The sequence below is a fragment of the Mustelus asterias genome, chromosome 7 (assembly GCF_964213995.1).
Source record: "Mustelus asterias chromosome 7, sMusAst1.hap1.1, whole genome shotgun sequence".
NCBI lineage: Eukaryota > Metazoa > Chordata > Chondrichthyes > Carcharhiniformes > Triakidae > Mustelus > Mustelus asterias.
Genome location: NC_135807.1, coordinates 134427126 through 134451766, shown reverse-complemented (window position 1 = coordinate 134451766; position 24641 = coordinate 134427126). Strand labels below are relative to the sequence as shown.

General features: G+C 45.9%; 1 protein-coding gene across 1 annotated transcript in view; it reads left to right on the top strand.

The window, feature by feature from the left end:
• Positions 1-19108, top strand: part of tshz1 (teashirt zinc finger homeobox 1) — a 267008-nt gene extending 247900 nt beyond the window's left edge. The window contains exon 3 of the mRNA XM_078216866.1: positions 18977-19108. The gene's annotated coding sequence lies outside the window, so the exon portion shown is untranslated. The remainder of the gene's footprint in view (positions 1-18976) is intronic.
• The last annotated feature ends 5533 nt before the right edge of the window (positions 19109-24641 follow it).

Here is a 24641-nt window from a genome sequence, read left to right as displayed (position 1 = left end):
GTTTTTCTCCCTCAGCCCTCTGCACAACGACGGTGGGTGGCTCCCACAGCGAGAACTGTTAGGTCCTTTCGGCTATCTTTAAAATAGAGTAAAGAAACATTGAACTTAGTGACGACGGATGGAATTAGCAATATTGAATGTGTAGCAGTACGAGTGGCTTGCAATTGAAAAGAGGCAGGTCTTGGGACACTAACGGACAATTTACCACAGCCACTCAACCTAACCCACACATCTTAGGAGTGCTGGAGGAAACAGTGCTAACCACTGTGCCGCCCCACACTCATTATCACATTTTGGGACCTTGCTGTCAAACTGGTTGCTGCTCCCTTTACATTTACAATCGTGACTACACTCACTAATTCTTGTCAATGCAAGTACTGCAGTGCTTTGGAATGTCTTGGAGATTTAAATGTAATTTCTTCAGTCCATTTCAGGGACATCTTCTATTATCAATCAATAAACATTAACCTGTCCACAACAACAACAATTTGCATTTCTGTTTCTTCAAATTCATTTACAGGATGTGGTCATCACTGGCTAGGCCAGCATTTATTGCCCATCCCAAGTTGCCCCTTGAGAAGGTTGGTGGTGAGCTGCCTCTGGGACTCTCTTCCTAAAAGACGGTGAAAGTAGAATCTTTGAATATTTTTAAGGCAGAGCTAGATAGATTCTTGGGAAGGGTCGGTGAAAGGTTATCTGGGGTAGGCAGGAATGTGGGGTCGAGTTTACAATCAAATCAGCATGGTCTTATTGGATGGCGGGGCAGGCTTGAGGGGCCAAATGGCCTACTCCTGCTCCTAATTCGTATGTTCTTGAACCGCTGTGTTTTCTTTGTAGTGGTTGGATACAAAGTGAATGGCTTACTAGGCCATTTAAGAGTCAACCAGCTTGTTATGGGCCTGGAGTCACATATAGGCCAGATCAAGTAAAGACAGCAGGTGAACCAGATGGCCTTTAACAACAATCAACAATGGCCATCGTTAGATAGTTAATTCCAGATGTTTTATTGAATTTAAATTCCACCAGATGCCATGGTGGTATTTGAACCCAGGCCCCCAGAGCATAACCATGAGTCTCTGGATTACTAGCCCTGCGACAATCCCACTGCGCCACTGCCTCTTCAATGTTGCAACGCATCCTGAGGTGTCTCACAGACGCTCATGTGCCCAACTAGACCATTCGTTTGTATCCCTCTCTTCCCAGTCTGTTCATGTGGCTATCTAGAGAAGTCTTAAACGATCCCAGCGTGTCCGCCTCAATCACCTTGCTTGGCAGTGCATTCCAGGCCTCCACCACCCTCTGTGTAAAATACATCCTCCTGACATCTGTGTTGAACCTTGCCCCCCTCATCTTGAAGCTGTGACCCCTTGTGTTCGTCACCTCCGACCTGGGAAAAAGCTTCCCACTGTTCACCCTATCTATGCCCTTCATAATTTTATACACCTCTATTAGGTCGCCCCTCATCCTCCGTCTTTCCAGGGAGAACAACCCCAGTTTACCCAATCTCTCCTCATAGCTAAGACCCTCCATACCAGGCAACATCCTGGTAAACCTTTTCTGTACTCTCTCCAAAGCCTCCACGTCCTTCTGGTAGTGTGGCGGCCAGAACTGGACGCAGTATTCCAAATGTGGCCTAACCAACGTTCTATATAACTGCAACATCATATGCCAACTTTTATATTCTATGCCCCGTCCAATAAGGCAAGCATGCCATATGCCTTCTTCACCACCCTCTCCACCTGTGTGCTGCCACCTTTAAGGATCTGTGGACTTGTACACCCAGGTCCCTCTGTGTGTCTATACTCCTGATGGTTCTGCCATTTATTGTATCGCTCCCCCTTACATTAGATCTACCGAAATGCATCACTTCGCATTTATCTGGATTAAATTCCATCTGTTATTTCTTCGCCCAATGTTCCAGCCTATCTATATCCTGCTGTATTCTCTGACAATGTTCATCACTATCCGCAACTCCAGCAGTCTTTGTGTCGTCCGCAAACTCACTGATCACATCAACTACATCTTCTTCCAAATCATTTATATATATCACAAACAGCAGAGGTCCCAGTACAGAGCCCTGCGGAACACCACTAGTCACAGACCTCCAACCGGAAAAAGACCCCTCCACTGCTACCCTCTGTCTTCTATGGCTAACATGATGTGGAGATGCCGGCGTTGGACTGGGGTAAACACAGTAAGAAGTTTAACAACACCAGGTTAAAGTCCAACAGGTTTATTTGGTAGCAAAAGCCACACAAGCTTTCGAGGCTCTGAGCCCCTTCTTCAGGTGAGTGGGAATTCTGTTCACAAACAGAACTTATAAGACACAGACTCAATTTACATGAATAATGGTTGGAATGCGAATACTTACAACTAATCCAGTCTTTAAGAAACAAAACAATGGGAGTGGAGAGAGCATCAAGACAGGCTAAAAAGATGTGTATTGTCTCCAGACAAGACAGCCAGTGAAACTCTGCAGGTCCACGCAACTGTGGGAGTTACAAATAGTGTGACATAAATTCTGATTCTAGGATCGCATGATAAAGACTCAGGAGGAAAAAAGCAGAAATATTTATGTGAAATAGTGTGACATAAACCCAATATCCCGGTTGAGGCCGTCCTTGTGTGTGTGGAACCTGGCTATCAGTTTCTGCTCCGCGACTCTGCGCTGTCGTGTGTCGCGAAGGCCGCCTTGGAGAACGCTTACCCGAATATCAGAGGCCGAATGCCCGTGACCGCTGAAGTGCTCCCCAACAGGAAGAGAACAGTCTTGCCTGGTGATTGTCGAGCGGTGTTCATTCATCCGTTGTCGCAGCGTCTGCATAGTTTCCCCAATGTACCATGCCTCGGGACATCCTTTCTTGCAGCGTATCAGGTAGACAACGCCAGCATCCCCCATGACGATGGCATTGCTGCAACGGCCTCAGTGCTCAGCGCCAACAACTGCCAGTTTCCAGATGCAATTTTACATCTCATCCGCTTCATCCTGGACCACAATATCTTCACCTTCAACAACCAGTTCTTCATCCAGACACACGGAACAGCCATGGGGACCAAATTTGCACCTCAATATGCCAACATCTTCATGCACAGGTTCGAACAAGACTTCTTCACCGCACGGGACCTTCAACCGATGCTATACACTAGATACATCGATGACATTTTCTTCCTTTGGACTCATGGTGAACAATCACTGAAACAACTCTATGATGACATCAACAAGTTCCATCCCACCATCAGGCTCACCATAGACTACTCTCCGGAATCGGTTGCATTCTTGGACACGCGCATCTCCATTAAGGACGGTCACCTCAGCACCTCACTGTACCGCAAGCCCACGGATAACCTCACGATGCTCCACTTCTCCAGCTTCCACCCTAAACACGTTAAAGAAGCCATCCCCTACGGACAAGCCCTCCGAATACACAGGATCTGCTCGGATGAGGAGGATCGCAACAGACACCTCCAGACGCTGAAAGATGCCCTCATAAGAACAGGATATGGCGCTAGACTCATTGATCAACAGTTCCAACGCGCCACAGCGAAAAACCGCACCGACCTCCTCAGAAGACAAACACGGGACACAGTGGACAGAGTACCCTTCGTTGTCCAGTACTTCCCCGGAGCGGAGAAGCTACGGCATCTCCTCCGGAGCCTTCAACATGTCATTGATGAAGACGAACATCTCGCCAAGGCCATCCCCACACCCCCACTTCTTGCCTTCAAACAACCGCACAACCTCAAACAGACCATTGTCCGCAGCAAACTACCCAGCCTTCAGGAGAACAGTGACCAAGACACCACACAACCCTGCCACAGCAACCTCTGCAAGACGTGCCGGATCATCGACACAGATGCCATCATCTCACGTGAGAACACCATCCACCAGGTACACGGTACATACTCTTGCAACTCGGCCAACGTTGTCTACCTGATACGCTGCAAGAAAGGATGTCCCGAGGCATGGTACATTGGGGAAACTATGCAGACGCTGCGACAACGGATGAATGAACACCGCTCGACAATCACCAGGCAAGACTGTTCTCTTCCTGTTGGGGAGCACTTCAGCGGTCACGGGCATTCGGCCTCTGATATTCGGGTAAGCGTTCTCCAAGGCGGCCTTCGCGACACACGACAGCGCAGAGTCGCGGAGCAGAAACTGATAGCCAGGTTCCACACACACAAGGACGGCCTCAACCGGGATATTGGGTTTATGTCACACTATTTCACATAAATATTTCTGCTTTTTTCCTCCTGAGTCTTTATCATGCGATCCTAGAATCAGAATTTATGTCACACTATTTGTAACTCCCACAGTTGCGTGGACCTGCAGAGTTTCACTGGCTGTCTTGTCTGGAGACAATACACATCTTTTTAGCCTGTCTTGATGCTCTCTCCACTCCCATTGTTTTGTTTCTTAAAGACTGGATTAGTTGTAAGTATTCGCATTCCAACCATTATTCATGTAAATTGAGTCTGTGTCTTATAAGTTCTGTTTGTGAACAGAATTCCCACTCACCTGAAGAAGGGGCTCAGAGCCTCGAAAGCTTGTGTGGCTTTTGCTACCAAATAAACCTGTTGGACTTTAACCTGGTGTTGTTAAACTTCTTTCTATGGCTAAGCCAGTTCTCCACCCATCTAGCTAGCTCACCTTTTATCCCGTGAGATTTAACCTTTTGCACCAGCCTGCCATGAGGGACCTTGTCAAGTGCATTACTAAAATCCATATAGACGGCATCCACAGCCCTTCCCTCGTCAATCGTTTTTGTCACCTCCTCAAAAAACTCAACCAAATTTGTGAGGCATGACCTCCCTCGTACAAAACCATGCTGTCTATCGCTGATGAGATTATTCAGTTCTAAATGCGCATATATCCTATCTCTAAGAATCTTCTCCAACAACTTCCCTACCACGGACGTCAAGCTCACCGGCCTATAATTACCCGGGTTATCCTTGCTACCCTTCTTAAATAACGGGATCACATTTGCTATCCTCCAATCCTCTGGGACCTCACCTGTGTCCAGTGAAGAGACACAGATTTCTGTTAGAGGCCCAGCAATTTCATCTCTCGCCTCCCTGAGGAGTCTAGGATAGATGCCATCCGGCCCTGGGGATTTGTCTGTCTTAATGTTTCCTAAAAAACCTAACACTTCCTCCCTTGTAATTGAGATTTTTTCTAACGGGTCAACACATCTCTCTGAGACACTACCAGTCAACATGTCCGTCTCCTTTGTGAATACTGATGCAAAGTATTAGTTTAGGATCTCTCCTACTTCCTTTGGTTCAAAGCATAATTCCCCTCCTTGTCCCTGAGAAGTCCGATTCTTTCCCTAACAACCCTCTTGTTCCTAACGTATGTATAAAATGCCTTAGGATTCTCCTTAATCCTGTCTGCCAAGGACATTTTGTGACCCCTTTTTGCCCTTCTAACTCCCTGTTTGAGTTCTTTTCTACTTTCTCTGTATTCCTCCAGTGCTCCAGCTGTTTTTAGCTGCCTGGACCTCATGTATGCCTCTTTTTTGTTTTTGATTAGACCCACAATTTCACTGGTTATCCACGGCTCCCGAATCCTACCTTTCCTATCCTTCCTCTTTACAGGCACATGCCTGTCCTGCAGTCCTATCAACTGCTCCTTAAAAGACTCCCACATGCCAGATGTGGATTTACCCTCGAACAGCCTCTCCCAATCAACAGCCACCAAATCTTGCTTAATCCGGCTGTAGTTAGCCTTCCCCCAATTCAGCACCTTACCCATAGGACAACACTCATCTTTTTCCATTACTATCCTAAAGTTTACAGAATTGTGGTCACTATTTGCCACTTGTTCCCCTACTGAAACTTTGATGACCTGACCGGGCTCATTCCCCAGTACTAGGTCCAGTATGGCCCCCTCTCTAGTTGGACTGTCAACATATTGTTCCAAAGAACCTTCCTGTACGCATTTTATAAATTCTTCCCTGTCCAGGCCCCCAGCCCTAAGCGATTTCCAGTCTATACAAGGGAAGTTAAAGTCTCCCACTACAACAACCCTATTTTTTCTGCACCTATCCAGAATCTCCTTACATATCCGTTTCTCAACTTCCCGTGGGCTGTTGGGAGGCCTGTAGTATACCCCCAGCATAGTGACTGCGCCCTTCCTGTTTCTGAGCTCCACCCACAATGACTCGTTACCTGACCCTTCCAAATTGTCCACCCTCTGTACCGCTGTAATATGCTCCCTAACCACCATTGCTACTCCCACACCTCTCCTAGCCCCTTCTCTATCTCGCCTAAAACACTTATACCCCGGAATATTCAGCTACCAGTCCTGTCCTTCTTTTAACCAAGTCTCCGTTACTGCAACCACATCCAAGTTCCGCGCAAGCATTAAGGCTCTAAGCTCGTCTGTCTTGCCCGTGACGCTCCTTGCATTGAAGCAGATGCCCTCCAGACCTCCAGGCCCACTGAGGTCATCCTCCCCCAGAATGCTCTTCCTCTTAGATAGCCTTGTCTTGGCCCCAACCTCGTCCCCAGCCTCTATGCTTATTGACCTATTGTTCTGATCCCCACCCCCCTGCCACATTAGTTTAAACCCACCCGAACCACACTAGCAAAACTCCCAGCTGGGATATTCGTGCCCCTCCAGTTTCGGTGTAACCCGTTCTTCTTCTGCAGGTGCCATCCTCTCTTGAAGACTTCCCAGTGATCCACGAATTTGAAACCCTCCCTCCTGCACCAGTCCTTTAGATGTGGGCATTGCTAGCAAAGCCGGCATTTGTTGTTGCCCATGCCTAATTGCCCTTGAGCTGAACAATTCAGAGGGCAGTTAAGAGTCAACCAAGTTGCTGTGGGTCTGGAATCACATGCAGGCCAGACCGGGTAAAGGACAGCAGATTTCCCATGGCAATCTGTGACTGAGAGAATGGAGGATATTATGTTCATTTGAAAGAGCCAACATTTAGTCATGAATTCAGTTACATTCCCCCACTTAACACACTGACAATCAAAGCCAGACAGACAATAATGTTATTGTAATGGATTTATATTCCAGATTCCTAGATTACTTGGATGCTATCGGGACTTGATGGTTTGAGTTATAAGGAGAGGCTGGATAGACTGGGACCAAAAGAGAAAATGCTGGAAAATCTCAGCAGGTCTGGCAGCAACCTACTGAGATTTTCCAGCATTTTCTCTTTTGGTTTCAGATTCCAGCATCTGCAGTAATTTGCTTTTATCCTGGATAGACTGGGACTTTTTCCCCTGGAGCGTAGGAGACTTAGGGGTGATCTTATAGAGGTCTATAAAGTAATGAGGGGCATATATCAGCTAGATAGTCAACATCTTTTCCCTAAAACTAGAGGGCATAGTAAGAAGTCTCACAACACCAGGTTAAAGTCTAACAGGTTTATTTGGTAGCTGCTGCTCCTTCATCAGGTGAGTCCAATGCCGGCATCTCCACATCATAGAGGACTCTGGTTTAAGGTGAGAGGGGAGAGATACAAAAGGGTCCCAAGGGGCAATTTTTTCACACAGAGGATAGTGAGTGTCTGAAACAAGCTGCCAATTTTGACTTTTAAAAAGCATTTAGACAGTTACATGGGTAAGATGGGTATAAAAGGATATGGGGCAAATGCGGGCAATTGGGAATAACTTAGTGGCTAAAAAAGGGCAGCATGGATAAGTTGGGCCAAAGGGCCTGTTTCCATGCTGTAAACCTCTATGACTCAATTTATTCATTGAATTTTAAATTCCACCAGCAGCCATGGTGGGATTCGAGCCCAATATCCCCAGAGCACAGACTTCTGGATTGCTAGTACAGTGGTATTGCTACTCAGCCACCATTGCCATTGCAGGCAAACCTCACAGTTAACAGTAGCATTTGCATGCTTGTATGCACTTTCTTCTCACAGTGTTTTACTGCCAATTTGAATATCCACAACCTTCTTTGTAAGCAGTTGTTAGTGTGGAGGATGGGACATGGGAGGAGAGACAAAAAATCAACTAATGCGGGCATTACTGTACTTTCAGTTTGAAAAAACTCAAAACTTGGGCCCAACTGCAACATAGTCTTCAGCTTTAGTTGTGTCGGCATCACAGATTAATATCCGTATTCTGCTGGTGTTTCTATTGGCCATGCAAACTAGGCCAGCCCGATCTAACTAAACCCAAAGAGGTCTTTCATTAAGCACTACCTTCTTAAAAGTATTGTTAGCTAAAATATAGCTATTTGGAGTTTGCATGTTCTCTCCGTATCTGAGTTGGTTTCCTCTGGGTGCTCCAGTTTCCTCCCACAGTCCAAAACTGTGCAGGTTGGGTGGATTGGCCATGCTAAATTGTCTCTTAGTGTCCAAAAATGTGCAAGTTAGATACATTGGCCATGTTAAATTGCCCCTTAGTATCCAAAGATGGATAGGTTAGGTGGATTGGCCATGCTAAATTGCCTCTTAGTGTCCAAAGATTAATAGGTTAGGTGGATTGACCATGCTAAATTGTCCCTTAGTGTCCAAAGATGTGCAGCTTAGGTGGATTGGCCATGCTAAATTGCCCCTTAGTCTCCAAAGATGTACAGGTTGGGTGGATTGGCCATGTTAAATTGCCCCTTAGAGTCCAAAGATGGGTAGGTTAGGTGGATTGGCCATGAGAAATTGTCCCTTACTTTCCAAAGATGTGCAGGTTAGGTGGAATGGCCGTGCTAAATTGCCCCTGAGTGTCCAAAGACGTTTACGTTAGGTGGATTGGCCATGATAAATGCACAGGTTTAGGAAGGCCTGGGTGGGATGATTTTTTGGAGAGTGGGTGCAGACTTGATGGGCCAGTTGGTCTCTTTCTGCACCATAGGCATTCTATGGTTCTACTGCGGAAGCTGCTTAATGGAACTTTATTGGGTGGCAAGTATTAAATTTGGAACCAAAAACAAAATACCCGAAAGACAAGTAACGACTTGTAATGGGATATTTTGGAGGTGAAAACTAAAGTTCTATTAATTTGAGAACCATGCTCTGTTGAAATCTTTAGGTTACACAATTGAATTTCAGTAGTTCTCGTCCCCACAAACTTAAATCTGTCAACACTCCCTTATATCCCCAAGTGGTTTGGAGTTTACTCTATAGTCAGCCTGTTAACAAACATCTGCTGTTGGCACAAAACACCAGGGATTTTTGCTCTTGTGATTTTCATTTTTTCACAGCTCTACATATTTCTTAATTAAAGGGAAACTTAAGATGTAAACCAAAGTGTCAGGGAAAAAAAAACCTGCAAATTGGAAGGAACAGTTTACATATTTTCAGATATTGTAAGAAAGGAATGGTTTGAAAGTCACATGCCCAAAGTGTATCTCACTTTGGGATCCTCTCTCTACCTTTACATATAATTATAATTGAAATGTTCGTTAATCCACGCTAAGTACATTCAAGCTGCGCCAATAATTATGTACAACAGCATGGGGTATGGGACTGGTAGAAAGTTTTCATCCACTGATGCATTGCACATTGCTCTTGTAACTGCCCCATAACCCATTACAATAACATTATTGTCTGTCTGGCTTTTGAGTGTCAGTGTGTTAAGTGGGGCAACGCAACTGAATTCACGACCAAATGTTGGGCACTTTCAGGTGATTGCGTCTGGGGTTTATCAAATGAACATAATACCTTCTGTCCTCTCAATCACAGATTGTGCAATGTGCTTCAAATCACTGCACCCAAACATTGGAAGATACATAGTTAGTCTTGATAAATAAATGACTGATCCTCTGCATTATATATCACCCAAGTCCTCAAGGATTCAAATTATGTATAATACATAGCGCGTGTAATTTATTTATTAAGACAAAATGCGAGTTTCCTGGGCTGGGGTTTCAAGCGCAATTTGTCACACAGCTAAGTGATGTATTCTTATTAGCCTGACTCAATTACAAAGTCATCCCTCTGTGTTCTGTGTGTTTCTTAATGAACAGAACATTGTCTGTTGGTGTAATAACGGTGATGTCGGCAGTGACGTTCACTAGCAGTAATGACTACTTCAGATTGGGTTGGGGTGGGGGAGGTGGTGGTGGGGGCAGCTTTTTAAACCAGTTGACAAAGTGTGAAAATTATAAATTAACACATTGTTGTTGAATCCACATTTTCACATATGCTGGGGGATTGAGGGGGGGATTGGGGGTGGGGAATATGGTTTCATATTTCTCATCCACATGCTGTATCATAGACAAAGCCTATTTCACTCAGCGTAAAGCTTTACTCAAGCGGGCACATAGAATCGTAGAATCCCTACAGTGCAGAAGGAGGCCATTCAGCCCATCGAGTCTGCACCGACCACACTCCCACCCAGGCCCTATCCCATAGCCCCATGCATTTACCCTAGCTAGTCCCCCTGACACTCAGGGGCAATTTAGCATAGCCAATCCACCTAACCCACACAACTTTGGACTATGGGAGGAAACCGGAGCACCCAGAGGAAACCCACGCAGACATGGGGAGAACGTGCAAACTCCACATAGACAGTGACCCAAGCCGGGAATCGAATCCGGGTCCCTGACACTATGAGGCAACAGTGCTAACCACTGTGCCACCGTGCCGCCCATGTGTTAATAAAACTTATCAACTCATGAATGTCTGTGACTGTACATGAATGTACGTCTTAAAGTATAATCAAAAGGAAAAATGTCCTGAAATGTAACTCATACAATTTTTCCAACTGTTAAGAGTTGAGAATGAATGAGAATTTAAAGAGGGCAGCATACTTAACCATGAGATCCAAAGATACACAGGTTAGGTGGACTGGCCACGCTAAATTGTCCCTTAGTGTACCAAGATGTGGAGGTTAAGGGGATTAGAGGGGTAAATGTGTGGGTTTCGTGGATAGGGCCTGCGTAAGATATTCTGTTGGAGGGTTGGTGCAGACTTGATGGGCCAATTAGCCTCCTTCTGCACTGTAGGGATTCTAGGATTCTATGATTCTGTGAACATTACTTTGGTCAACTCTTCCTTGAAACTTGTTACATGTTGCTGTGGGATTGATACAGGATGCCACAGATTTTTTTGCATATACAATTAAATGAGTTTCTCTGTCTCACTTGGTACAATTTTATGGTGATTGAGTTTAGAAAAATAATCAACACACCTTGTAAAAAAAAATTCTCATTTGCCCCTCCCTGGATTTATTTTTGCCAGTTACCTTAAACACTGGCCTCCAGTTCCAGTTCCAGCCACTGGAAACAGTTTCTCCTTAATTTCCCCATCAAAACCCTCAGAACTTTGAATGCTTCCCTTAAATCTTCCCTTAACCTTCTAAAGAAAATGATGCCAACTTCTCCAGTCTCCCCACATGGCCAAAGTCTATCAACCCCTGAGGCATTCTGGTTAAAATCTGCACCAAAACACGATGACACACTGCTGCCCCCTCACAGCGCTCAGGGTCCTGAGTTCAATTCCAGCCTTGGGTGACTGTCTGTGTGGAGTTTGCACATTCCCCTTGTATCTGCGTGCGTTTCCTCCGGGTGCTCCGGTTTCCTCCCACAGTCCAAAAGACATGCTGGTTAGGTGCATTGGCTATGCTAAATTCTCCCTTAGTGTACCTGAGCAGGCACCAGAGTGTGACGACTAGGGGATATTCACAGTAACTTCATTGCAGTGTTAATATAAGCCTAATTCCGACACTAATAAATAAACTTTAAGCCATTACTGCCTTAATCTGGGAGCTCGTATTCTAAGTGGTCCACATTGTGGGCCTGATTAGAGCTTTAAAAATATAGTTATCTTTGCTCCGACTGAAGTAATCTGTTTTTTATTTGCTCCTGGGTTTTGTAAGAGCAGTGTTGGCTGTGACTGCGAGTGCTGAATACTTGCGAATCTGGGTTTTATATGTTTCTGATGGACCCAGTCTATTTTTCTGGATTTATTTGAGACAGCCCAGTTGACAAGATCGTTTAGGTGGGATTTAATTCCCTGGTGTGGTGTACTGGTAATGGGCTGGTGCTAAATGCATTAATGACCACATTAAAATGATGCTGAAATAAGTTTACATGAGCACGATGTATACTTTATACTCCCTGGAGAGCAAAACACTGAAAAAAAGGGTTATTACTGATGATTATTCTGCATCCTCAATAGTTGAACTCTTTGGCAATCAAACTGCCCTGCTTGTGTTGTAGTGGACACGAGGATTAATGTGAAATTTACTGCCCTGTACTTTCAATTGCTAAAACAACAGTGCGATGTATTAATGCCTGAGCCATAATGACATAATAATGATTACTAATTTTCAATGAACTTTAATATTTCGTGACATTCAAAATTAAGGTAAAAGTGTTTATTTTAATGGGATTCCTTTAGCTCAACATGTTGAGCGCATGTTAGTTTTAAATACATATTTCCTATACTTTTTTTGCATTATTCATACTTGAAATAACTCCTCCGAGGCCTGTGTCCTTTCACCAAATTTAGATTTATTTACATAGCAGGCAACACTCAGACAGGTACTTCCTCCGACAGAGTATAAACCCAGAATACCAGGAACCTTGATGCTCTGCACTATATACACATGCATGGCTCCCATGGACAAGATGGTGGCACAGTGGTTAGCACTGCTGCCTCACAGCGCCATGGACCTGGGTTCGATTCCCCGCTTGGGTCACTGTCTGTGCGGAGTCTACACGTTCTCCTCGTGCCTGCATGGTTTCCTCCAGGTACTCTGGTTCCCTCTCACAGTCTGAAAGATGTGCTGGTTAGGTGCATTGGCCATGCTAAATGCTCCCTCAGTGTACCTGAACAGGCGCCGGAGTGTGGCGACTTGGGGATTTTCACAGTAACTTCATTGCAGTGTTAATGTAAGCCTACTTGTGACACTAATACATAAACGTTAAACTTTAAGCCATTACTGCCTTAATCTGGGAGCTCGTATTGTAAGTGGTCCACATTGTGGGCCTGATTAAATTCATTACAATACTTTTCACAGAGCACCAGTATTAGGAAGAGACCCTATTGCCCTTTGAACCTACGTCAACATTCAAGAAGATTATGGCTCAGCTGCCACTGCTCAATTCCATCTCCTTGCATCCTTCTCATATCCCACAATTTCCTTAGTAACCAAAAATCTATTGATCTCTCTTTTCAATGATTGACCCAGCTCTGTGGGATAGAAAATTCCAAAGATCCAGAGGGGAAAGTGAAGAAATATTTCCTCATCTCAGTCCTAGATGGTCGAAGCCTTAGTCCCTAGATTCTGTCCCCAGCTCCAAAATCCCCCGCCAAATGAAGCATTCTCCAAGCATCTCCCCTCTCAAGACCCTTGAGAATTTGATACGTTTCAATGGGACCACCTCTCATTTCTCTAAATATAAGGCGACTCTTACTCAATTTCTCCTCCTAGGACAATCCTTTGTCCTCAGAATGATTCTAGTAAACTCCCTCCGAGGCAAGTGTATCTATCCTTAGTTAAACAGACCAAAATTGTACATAGTAGTCCAGGGCTGGGTTTTACAGAGGCAGGTTGGACATCCTCCTCCTCCCCAAGTTTTGTCAAATATGCTCTTTTGACGTTGGGTTGGCAATCTGATGGCATTCCGCTAACCTGGATCATGTTTGAGGCGAGCGGGTCCCCAAATCGGGAGCCCGCCTGCCATCACCGAAGAGTCAATTAGCAAGCTATTAAGTTTGTTATGAAACTAATAGATTAGTTTCTCGTGGCCCACTCTACTTCACAGAAGGTGCAAGGGAAGGAGGTTGGGAATGAGTTCCGCCAGATACGCGAGGGTGGGGAGCTGCACATGGGCGCATGGAAAGGTCTGCAAATGGGTCCGTGGGTGCACGTGGCAGCAATGATTTTGCTTTGATTTGATTTGATTTATTATTGTCACATGTATTAGTATGCAGTGAAAAGTATTGTTTCTTGCGCGCTATATAGACAAAGCACACCGTTCATAGAGAAGGAAAGGAGAGGGTGCAGAATGTAGTGTTACAGTCATAGCTAGGGTGTAGAGAAAGATCAACTTAGTGCGAGGTAGGTCCATTCAAAAGTCTGATGGCAGCAGGGAAGAAGCTGTTCTTGAGTCGGTTGGTACGTGACCTCGGACTTTTGTATCTTTTCCCGATGGAAGAAGGTGGAAGAGTCCGGGGTGTGTGGGGTCCTTGATGATGCTGCCTACTTTTCCGAGGCAGTGGGAAGTGTAGACAGAGTGAATGGATGGGAGGCTGGTTTGGGTGATGGATTGGGCTACATTCAGTGTCTGCTGCTGAATGTGGCAGCATTTGGCTGACAGAACAATGAAGGGGAGAGTGGTGGGGCATTGCACCTTTTCATTGCGGTGGCCAGGATCAATTTCTGCTTCAGGGCCTAACCCCTCGCCAGCTGGACACCCCACCCTAGACCCTTGATTTGCCATGGAGTCCCCTGTGTCATGCTAATTGGCCGGCACTCCTGCCAGCCAGCTGCTAAATGGCCAGTCGATGCTTGATTTGACTTGGGCATGGGCACCTTCCCTTCTGCCTCTCTTATTCCAATAACAAACATAAAATCCGGCCCAAACATGGTCTCACCAAAGCTCTAAATTATTGTAGTAACTCTTCTTTACTCATGTGCTGTAATCCTCTGTAATAAATTATACAGGACTTCTAATGCTTGTAGAATTGTCCAAAGATATGCAGGTTAAGTTGATTGGCCATGCTAAATTAACCTTCGTGTCAGGGGATTAGCAGGGTAAATATGAGGGGTTATGGGGATAGGGCCTGGGTGGGATTGTTGTCGGCGCAGGCTTGATGGGCTGAATGGCCTCTTTCTGCACTGTAAAGTTCTATGATGCTATGATTCTATGAATGAAATGAATATTCCACTCTCCTGTATATTTTTATAGGTATAATGAGGTTTAAAAAAGCCAGATTCTTGGACAATCAAGGGTCATTCTGGAGCACAAAAGCAATTCTAATCTCTCCTTTGATTTAATTGCCTTTAGCAAAATCCATCATATTCCCCACTCCAAACCCCCTCCACAATCTCTATCCTGCTCTTATATTCCCACCACCCACCACTCTCTCAGGATAGGTGGCTATCTTGAACGTGCTTGTTTTCAAAGTCAAAATCCTTGGCTGTCTCTTCCTTGGTGATGCCCAGTCTCACCAGTCTGTCCTATGCTCCTCTGAGCCCATCTTCAAAACTAGCTCCATGCTCCAACATTATTAATGCCCCACCCTCTTGCATACACCTCCCCAGGCCCCTTTCACCTTTAATTCCAATGAATCCTGTCCTGAATCCACTCTCATCCAAGATTGTGACCACTTGAACTTCCCATAGAATCATAGAATCCTTATTGCGCAGAAGGAGGCCATTCGGCCGATTAAATCTGCACTGACTCTCTGACAGAGTATCTAACCCAGGCCTACCACCCAGCCCTATCCCTGTAACCCCACACATTTACCATGGCTAATCCACCTAACCCACACATCTTTGGACTGTGGGAGGAAACTGGAGCACCTGGAGGAAACCCACACAGACATGGGGAGAACGTGCAGACTCCACACAGACAGTCACCCGAGGCTGGAATCGAACCCGGGTCCCTGGCGCTGTGAGGCAGCAGTGCTAACCACTGTGCCACTGTGCCTTTGCACATAATCACTAACCATGGTAAACCTCTTCCCTCCAGGTGTTTGCCCCACCTCTCTTGTTGAAACACGCCATCTCTCTCCTTACACCACTCCCCATCAATCCTCTTTACCCCCCGCTCTGTTTCTCCATGGTGCTGCAATGGACCATTGCCTCCCTGGCAAAACCATCACCTCTCTCACCCACCTTTTGTTTTGGCGAATGAGATTGGATGAGAATGGAGGGACCAAGGAGAGTGAGAGCTTGAGATGCTCCAAGGTGTTTCAAAGTGCTTTTGATTTTGGAGTAGAGATGTTGTAGAAAGGTCGGAAACGCGACGGGGGCGAGGGATTTCCCCCCCACAGCCCATTCTGTGGTGTGATTTCTGGCAGTGGAAGTGGATCGCCATTGGCCATTGGTAGGATCTTCCAGTCCCGCCGATGTTGACGGCATTTTGCGTGGCTCACCCATCCATCCACTGGGGAACCCACTGTGGGGGGCGAGCGGGAAGGACAGGAAAATCCTGCCGGAGGGAAGGGCAGAAAGATCGGCAGCCAACTTGCACACAGCAAGATCCCACAAACAGCAATATGGCAATGGATAAATTGTTCAGTTCTGATGATTGGGGTGTAGAATATTGCCTTCAGGATGCTGGGGAGTACACCTCTGCTCTCCTACGAGATGGTATCTTTGGATATTTTAAATTCACCATAAACAACAGTCAAGTCCTCGGCATGGTGGCACAGTGGTTAGCACTGCTGCCTCACAGCGCCAGGGACCCGGGTTCAATTCCTGCCTCGGGTGACTGTCTGTGTGGAGTTTGCATGTTCTCCCCGTGTCTGCATGGGTTTCCTCCTTCAGTCCAAAGATGTGCAGATTAGGTGGATCGACCATGCTAGATTGCCCCTTAGTGTCCAAAGACTTCCAGGTGAGGTGGATTGGCCACGCTAAATGTGTTGGGTCACGGGGATAGGGCGGGGAAGAGGGCCCGGATAAGATGCTCTGTCAGAGAGTTGGTGCAGACTCGATGGGCCAAATGGCCTCTTTCTGCACTGTAGGGATTCTATTCTATGATTATCCTAAAGGATTATATCATGCTGAAACAACATGAAATCCTTAAAACACGACTAAGTAATTTGATCCAATTTGCTCATTGCAATTTTAACTAACAAGAGCAAAGAATTTGACAAATACCGTTTACTTTTTGCCAATGCAATAGCCCATTAAAAATATTAAGGAGATATTGCAGTTTTGCTAGTGTTTAACAATTATTGTATTCTTGGGGGACAAAAATTATAATATGTTCCACTTTGATATGGATATCTGAAATAATTTCATTGGAATTCAAGGATTATTACCAGTAATTTAGTTACCGATGTGGCCTCTCATCTATCAACTGGAGTAGATAAAGTTGATGGGTTGGTTGATGTAGAATTAACTAAAAGTGACCCGAAATGTGCTGTAGATTGCCGAGTAAAAGTGACTGTAGCTTTTGTGTTTGTTCTGTATGATCCTGTAGGATGTTTAACATAAGCCTTCCTTCAAAGAAGAAGTCTTGGTTATCCAACACTGTTTTCCGTAAACATGCTGGGATATGAGTGTACAACTCCTGACCCTTCACTCTCAGTGTTCCCATTTGCAGATGATGAGGGGAGGCATTAAGGACCTGCATTTTTATAGCACCTTCCGCAACCTCAGGATGTTTCAAAACACTTTCACACCAAAGGGGAGGCAGTGGCATTGTGGCTATCATAGAATCATAGAATCCCTACAGTGCAGAAGAAGGCCATTTGGCCCACTGAGTCTGCACTGACCACAATCCCACCCAGACCCTATCCCCGTAACCCCACTTATTTTATTTATTTTTTATTCATTTGTGGGACTTGCGCATCGCTGGCAGGTCAGCATTTATTGCCCATCCCTGGTTGCCGTTGAACTGAGTGGCTTGCTCAGAGGGCATTTGAGAGTTAACCACATTGCTGTGGCTCTGGAGTCACATGTAGGCCAGACCAGGTAAGGATGGCAGATTTCCTTCCCTAAAGGACATTAGTGAACCAGGTGGGCTTTTCCAACAATGGTTTCATGGTCATCAGTAGATTCTTAATTCCAGATATTTTTTATTGAATTCAAATTTCACCATCTGCTGCGGCGGGATTCGAACCTGGGTCCCCAGAACAACTTATTTACCCTACTACTTCCCCCTGACACTAAGGGGCGAGTTGGCATACACAACCAATATTGATCAGGAGATGGGGCCTTGGTTTAATATCTCCTCGGTTGAAGGTACTTCCAACAGTGTAGCACTCTTTCAGCCTCACACTGTGTTTTGTGTCCAAATCTCTGGGGTGAGACTCAAAGACAGTCCAAAGATGTGTGGGTTAGGTTGATTGGCCATGCTAAATTCTTCGTAGTGTCAGGGGGACTAGCAGGGTAAATGTGTGGGGTTACGGGAATAGAGACTGCGTGGGATTGTGATCGGTACAGACTCGATGGGCCAAATGGCCTCCTTCTGCACTGTAGGGATTCTATGATTCTATGACAAGGGGTGGGAATTTTTGGCCACATTCGCCCCAAGGTCAAAAAATCCCCCCCCCCGCCGAGGCCAACGGACTTTTGCATAGTCCATGTCGCAACCACTATGATTCCTATGGCAGGTGGGACGGGAGAAATCCACCCAAGAGAACGGCCCGCAGAGGTGTGGCTGACATCTGTTGAGCAGAACTGAGAGGGTGAAGGACAAGTTTGGAGTGTTGCTCTCGCCCGTCACTTAGCAGCTCAGAGACCAGTGGGATTGATAGCGATTGAAGAGCAAATTGCTACTTTGGTCAGGGAGTGGTGCTCGGCACGGGGAGAGGTAACAAGGGAAGAAAATAACCCTTTAAAAATGGTGCTCTTACACAAACTGATTGCTTTGTGTGCATGTGAAGTGACAGCTGGCAATTTGTATTACACTGCCCATGAAATATAGAGAAAGAAGAGGAAGCCTCAAGCTTGTTCTACCATTCAGCAAAATCATAGCTGATCTGTGACCTAACTTCATATACCTGTCTTGTATAGCTGTACCATAACTTAAATGCCCTTGTAGCCTAATCCTCCAGACATATTGTGCCCAGCAGTATAAAAAAGATGCACTCTTATCCTTAGCTAGGTAAGTGTGTGACTGCAGTAATATAAACATCTTCAGGAAATGCACTGTACACGATGTCAAATTATCGGTACTTAATTCGGACACAAATTGAGCGATTCATTCTTGCTTTTTTAATACCCGCACCCGGGAACTGCCTTGTGCAGTTTAACCCCCCCAAAAAAATACACACACACTTTGGGCAGGCGAGGAAGAGACTATTTATTCCTTCTTTGTGATCTGTGCAGTTCTTTTGTGTGAGAGGTTTCCACTGATGATGTTTTTCTCCTTGTATTTTTGCAGAGAGAGAGAAGAAGTGAGAAGAGCCATTCTGAGATTGTGCCCACAGTTGTGGGCCTGTCCTCCTGATGTCCTCTGTTCGGCCCCTAGTCATGCATCACTCTTTTTGTCACATTGAACTCCATATGCTCCCACCCTAGAGAACGCTCCGACTCCGGCAGTTGCTCTTCATTCTCACTAACAATTTGGTAATGAAATATTGATTTTTAGTTAGATTCATATTGATACTATTAGGTTTGCACTGATCAATCATGCTAGCCTCTTGTCTGAGCAGATAGAAGGCACTGCTCTGAACCCTGGAGATTACATCCAAGTACACTGATGTGTTAATTTGATGGATCTTTCACCATGAAAGAAGCAGAAGGGGGGGGCGGGGGGGCGGGTGTGGAGGAGGGTGGCAGTTCGAAAGAGAGGAAGATCTTCATTTCCTCCCCCTCCTCCATGAAGATTTCTTCTTTTTTTCACTTGAGGGGCCACCTAGCCGACACATTCATTGCTGGGCAGCCAGCACATTCTGCTGCATGGGCGTGCAAATATTTTATGAGCTAAAGAAGCCACTTGCTAATTTGATCACCGAGTAACAAGCAAGGGAGGGAAGGAGAACGCCGTCCGTAGCCCCTGCGGGCTCTGAATTCTTCACTCCATGGTTACAAATCTCAGGACTCACAACACTGTCAGAGGAAAGGCAACAGAAAGAACGCACACGCACGCCCCCGCACACACATGCACACATACACACGCACACACACACACACGCGCACACGCACACATGCACACACACACACACACACACATGCACACACACGCACACACATGCACACATACACACACACACACACACATACGCACACACACATACACACACGCACACGCACGCCCCCGCACACACATGCACACATACACACGCACACACACGCACACACGCGCACACGCACACATGCACACACACACACACACATGCACACACACGCACACACATGCACACATACACACACACACACACATACGCACACACACATACACACACGCACACGCAAGCACACATACACACATACACACACACACACATACGCACGCACACACATGCACACATACACACACACGCACGCACAAACATGCACACATACACACACACACGCACACACAGGCTACTGTGTACAAGGGACTATCTACAAAATTATATGGGAGGGGCTGTCATTTCTCATTGCTTGGGACAGGTACTGGTCCAACAGCATGGCTGTAGCCAGTCTTACACCACACTGTGTAGCATTGATTCTTTAGAAATATGATGTGGAGATGCCGGCGTTGGACTGGGGTGGGCAGAGTAAGAAGTCTCACAACACCAGGTTAAAGTCCAACAGGTTTATTTGGAATCACGAGCTTTGGAGCACCGGTCCTTCATCATCTTGAGAAATAAACACCCTTGCGCTATGAATGGTGGATTAACAGACTCCTACATGTCACCAAGACAACTCCTTGAGATGGGGGACGTTGTTATATCAGACCAACTGGACAAAACTTGCTGTTACGTCTTCTCCAGCGAGGGATTGCCCGTCCGATCTGCCGCCGGAAAGGATATTCTGCCAACCTTCATGATCAGAATGATGGTGTAATTAAGGCTGTTTCTGTGAATATGGTCGGGGAAAGCCACATTTTACTGTCCATGTTTCGCCGCGTTGAAGTTTCCAAACAGCAGGTGGTTGTTGGAGTGGGCACAGTGCGCTATAAATGTGGCTGGTCACATTGATCAGACTGGTCCTAAAATGTGCCGCTTTGTCCTGCCTCAATCCAGTTTATGTCCAGCACTGAATTCTGTCAATCCTTGTGCCATGCTTGAACATACAAGGCAGACTCAATTGATGATTTGAGGCACCAAATGTAATAAATAACGCATTTTTTTATCTGGGAGGGATGCGTTTTGATGGGGGTGAGAGATAAAGACAGGGACCCCTGCGAATTGGCATGTTGCATGGCTGAAGACACATGTTAGCTGGCAGCCCTGTGATGCCAGCTGAGTGTGGCACATGCCAGTGACACCAACGCACTGGTCCATACCTGGATGCAGCAACGATACACCCATCCAAAACTCAGCATCCAAAAGCTCCAACAACTGCTTGCGTGTTATTTTCCCCACACAGGACAATATATTAAAGTCTGTTGGCGTGACCACGTGGGCATTGAAATGAGCACCTTGTGGATCCTAGATTTGGGTTATTTAAGAAATGGTTAGTGAATGCACTGAATATGGAGTTCTTAACAGCTTCCTGGATTATGATGTTATGGGGGGAGCGGGTGGGGGGGGGGGGGGTGGAGGGGGGGATTTATAAGTAAATGATGTCAGAGGAACACTCGGTGGGCTGGCCTGGGAGGGGTCATCACATCAAACCCAACACCATTAATAAAAATCATTGAACAAAAGTGTTTGGACCCCAGGTTTTGCTTTTAGACTCCAGACAATAGGAGGGAATTGACAGTTTTCTGTCAGTAAGAAGTTAGGAAGGGTGGGGGGGGCGGGTGGAGGTGGTGGGCAGGGGTGGGGGGGGGTGGGGGCGCGTACCTCATTAACACAGTTTACCTGCTCGGAGCTAAACTGGGGAAATAACATCTGTGGTTTCCCTCCAAGGTGTCGATTCATCCTCTCGCTGAAAGCAATAGCAATGGGTTGACATTTCTTCATAACTCACGTAGGAAGGTTCCCTAACAATGTACACAGGCTTGTAGTCGGGAGGGAAGGCGGCAGAATCGTCAAACATTTCAGGCGTACCATTCTGGGGTAATGAAGCGTAGCAGCAAAATATACCTGTACAACACTTGATAAAGATGAGCTGACACACCAGTCCAAATAGGTTCTTTTGTGTGCCTGCTCACGTCAATCCATCAAGGCTTCAGCAAGGATAGGCAGGCAGCAATAATAGTTCCAACTGGCAGGAGTCATAAGGGATGGGAAAGGTGACAATTAAAAGCCTCTCCGTACTTGTAATTGAATCAAAATTGTAGGCCTGGCTCATTTTTCTTTCGAGTCGATGGGTTTTCGTTTTAAACACAAGGAAAAACTCATTTTATTTTTTATCTGTTTAATCGGGTGACTCAAAGAGAGAGACTAGTTTCTCGCCACCCTTCTCCCCCATCCCCCCAAGATGCCCAGCATTTCCAATGTCACACCTTGCGGGGGGGGGGGGGGGGGGGGGGCTGGTTGGTAGGAGGGTTAGGTCAAGTTGACCGGCCAAATGTACTCAGCGTGTGACACGACCAGTCCACATCAAAAATAGAGCGTGTGACACGACCAGTCCACATCAAAAATAGAGCGTGTGACACGACCAGTCCACATCAAAAATAGAGCTGGTCGCTCCTTTATATCTGCAAGAGACCAGAACTGAAAGAATTAAATGTCTTAAAAACCGAATTCAATAGGTCCTCCTTGTAGCAGTCCTGGGAACTGAACACTTTTTAAAAAAAAAGTACTGATGTGCAATTTATTTCTGAGATCAAGAGCTGTGTGGCGAGTACAGCTGCAATTTCTAACATCTTGCTGGTATTGCTTGATCACTCAGTGAGAAACACACAAGTAGATCATAGAATTGTAGACTCATAGAATCCATACAGTGCAGAAAGAGGCCATTCAGCCCATCGAGCCTGCACCCACAACAATCCCACCCAGGCCTTATCCCTTAGCCCCACGTATTTACCCTGCTAACTCCCCTGACACTAAGGGGCAATTTAGCATGGCCAATCCACCTAACCCGCACATTCTTGGGACGGTGGGAGGAAACCGGAGGCCCCGGAGGAAACCCACGCAGACACGGGGAGAACGTGCAAACTCCACACAGACAGTCACCCAAGGCCAGAATTGAACCCGGGGTCCCTGCCACTGTGAGGCAGCAGTGCTAACCACTAAGTAGGCCCTGTGTTTTTATTAATGGGGTGGGGAGGGTATCACTTACATTGGGACTTAACGCCACTGCCAGACTCTCACGTTTCCTTAACTTTGGGTTGACCTGTTTTTGTTCCTCGTCCTGACAGCGTGTGGGCAGTGAGTCCCGTGGATTTTCTTTCTCTCTCTCTCTACGCAGGCATGTTGTATATTTACATTCCAGGTACTGACACAAGTATCTGCTATAAATAGATTGAGATACAATATGTATTTCCTGACTTTGATTTTTTTGGAACGGGGGGGGGGAAGAAAGTCAAGGAATTTTAGTGTTGCACTGCTACCTTTCTGGGAAGACTGTACATATATATATATATATGTGTGTGTGTGAGTGTATGTAATATATTCAAAAATGTGATAACTTAAAAGATTGATTGTAGGTTCTATTGTTTTGGTGGGATCTTTTATAATTTTGTTCTTTTGTGTTTGGGGCATACACTCTTCTACGAATTCGACCTCCCAATCACTTTTCTTTTTAAAAAAAAATGAAAGGTTAAAAAAAACGAAGTGGCGAAATTGGGGAGTGAATCTTTTTTGGTCGTAGAAATTTCCCTCTGCCCTCCCTCCCCCGCCCCACCACCCCGCCGCACCCTTCTTCCGTACATCTTACTGACATTTGTGATTGCACAGTGGGTGGAATTTACCCATTCTGCCCATCACGGGAATCGTAGCGGGCAGGATACGGACCATGCAAAGGTCTGTTGACCTTGGGTAGGGATTTTCCGGTCTTGGGGTGGGGTGGGGGGGGGGGGGGGGGGGGCGGGGGGGCGAGTGTGGCCGGAAAATTGCGCCCACAATGTGTGTCTGCCCCTCCTTGCTTCATCCACTGTTACGATGGCTTTGTCCGTCTACTTTTGAAACTTTTTCCTGAGTTGTCTCCCCGCCGCACACTCCGTTATTTTTGTTGTTCCAAATTTTTCTTTCCCCACGGCGGGTCTGGGACTGGGATTCGCTTGAAGGTGGGCGTGTGGAATAACTGGTGCACTTATTTACGAAAAAAAAATAAACAAAAGGAAAAAAATCATTTGTATGATAAAAATATATATTTAGATTTTCCAAGCACAACTCTGAGGAAAAAAAACAAAAAAAATGGCTCTTTTTATGTTTCATAAAGATGTTACTACCATTATGGATCTTTTTTGCTACAACAGGCTAAATAAACTCTGTAATGATATTTAAGTCACTGTGAATTGTTATTTCTGCCTTGGAGCAAGTGAGTGGATAAATGTCAGAATATCCCATGCAGTTCTTTCAAATGTCATGTTGAACTCCTAAATGGTGTGGTTGTCGACCGTCTCTGAGGCCGCCAACATGCTCAAATGACTCCTGTCACTTTTATTTTAATGATGTGTGGAGTTTGCGCTGGGTCCTTGTAACTGGTGGGAGATACAACTTCAATACCACATGTCTGTACATTCAAGTTCAATCTCCTTCGGCTGCATTCGAATGTGATCAGCTCGCACATTGTGCCACCCAGGGAGGAATTAGATTTGCGGGCCAGGTGTGGGGCCAACCTGCCCATCCAATAAGGTGGGTAGGTGGGGGGGGGGGGGGGGGGGGGGGGGGCGAGAGGAGGGATGGAACCCAATTATTGCCCCCCTTCCCCTTTTTCACTTTAAAATAGGTTGCATTAAAGTTTGTAAATTTCTCTCCTTTTTTTTGCGACTGGGAGAGTAACTTCATCGCGGCGTTAATGTAATAAGAACATAAGAAATAGGAGCAGGAGTAGGCCATCTGGCC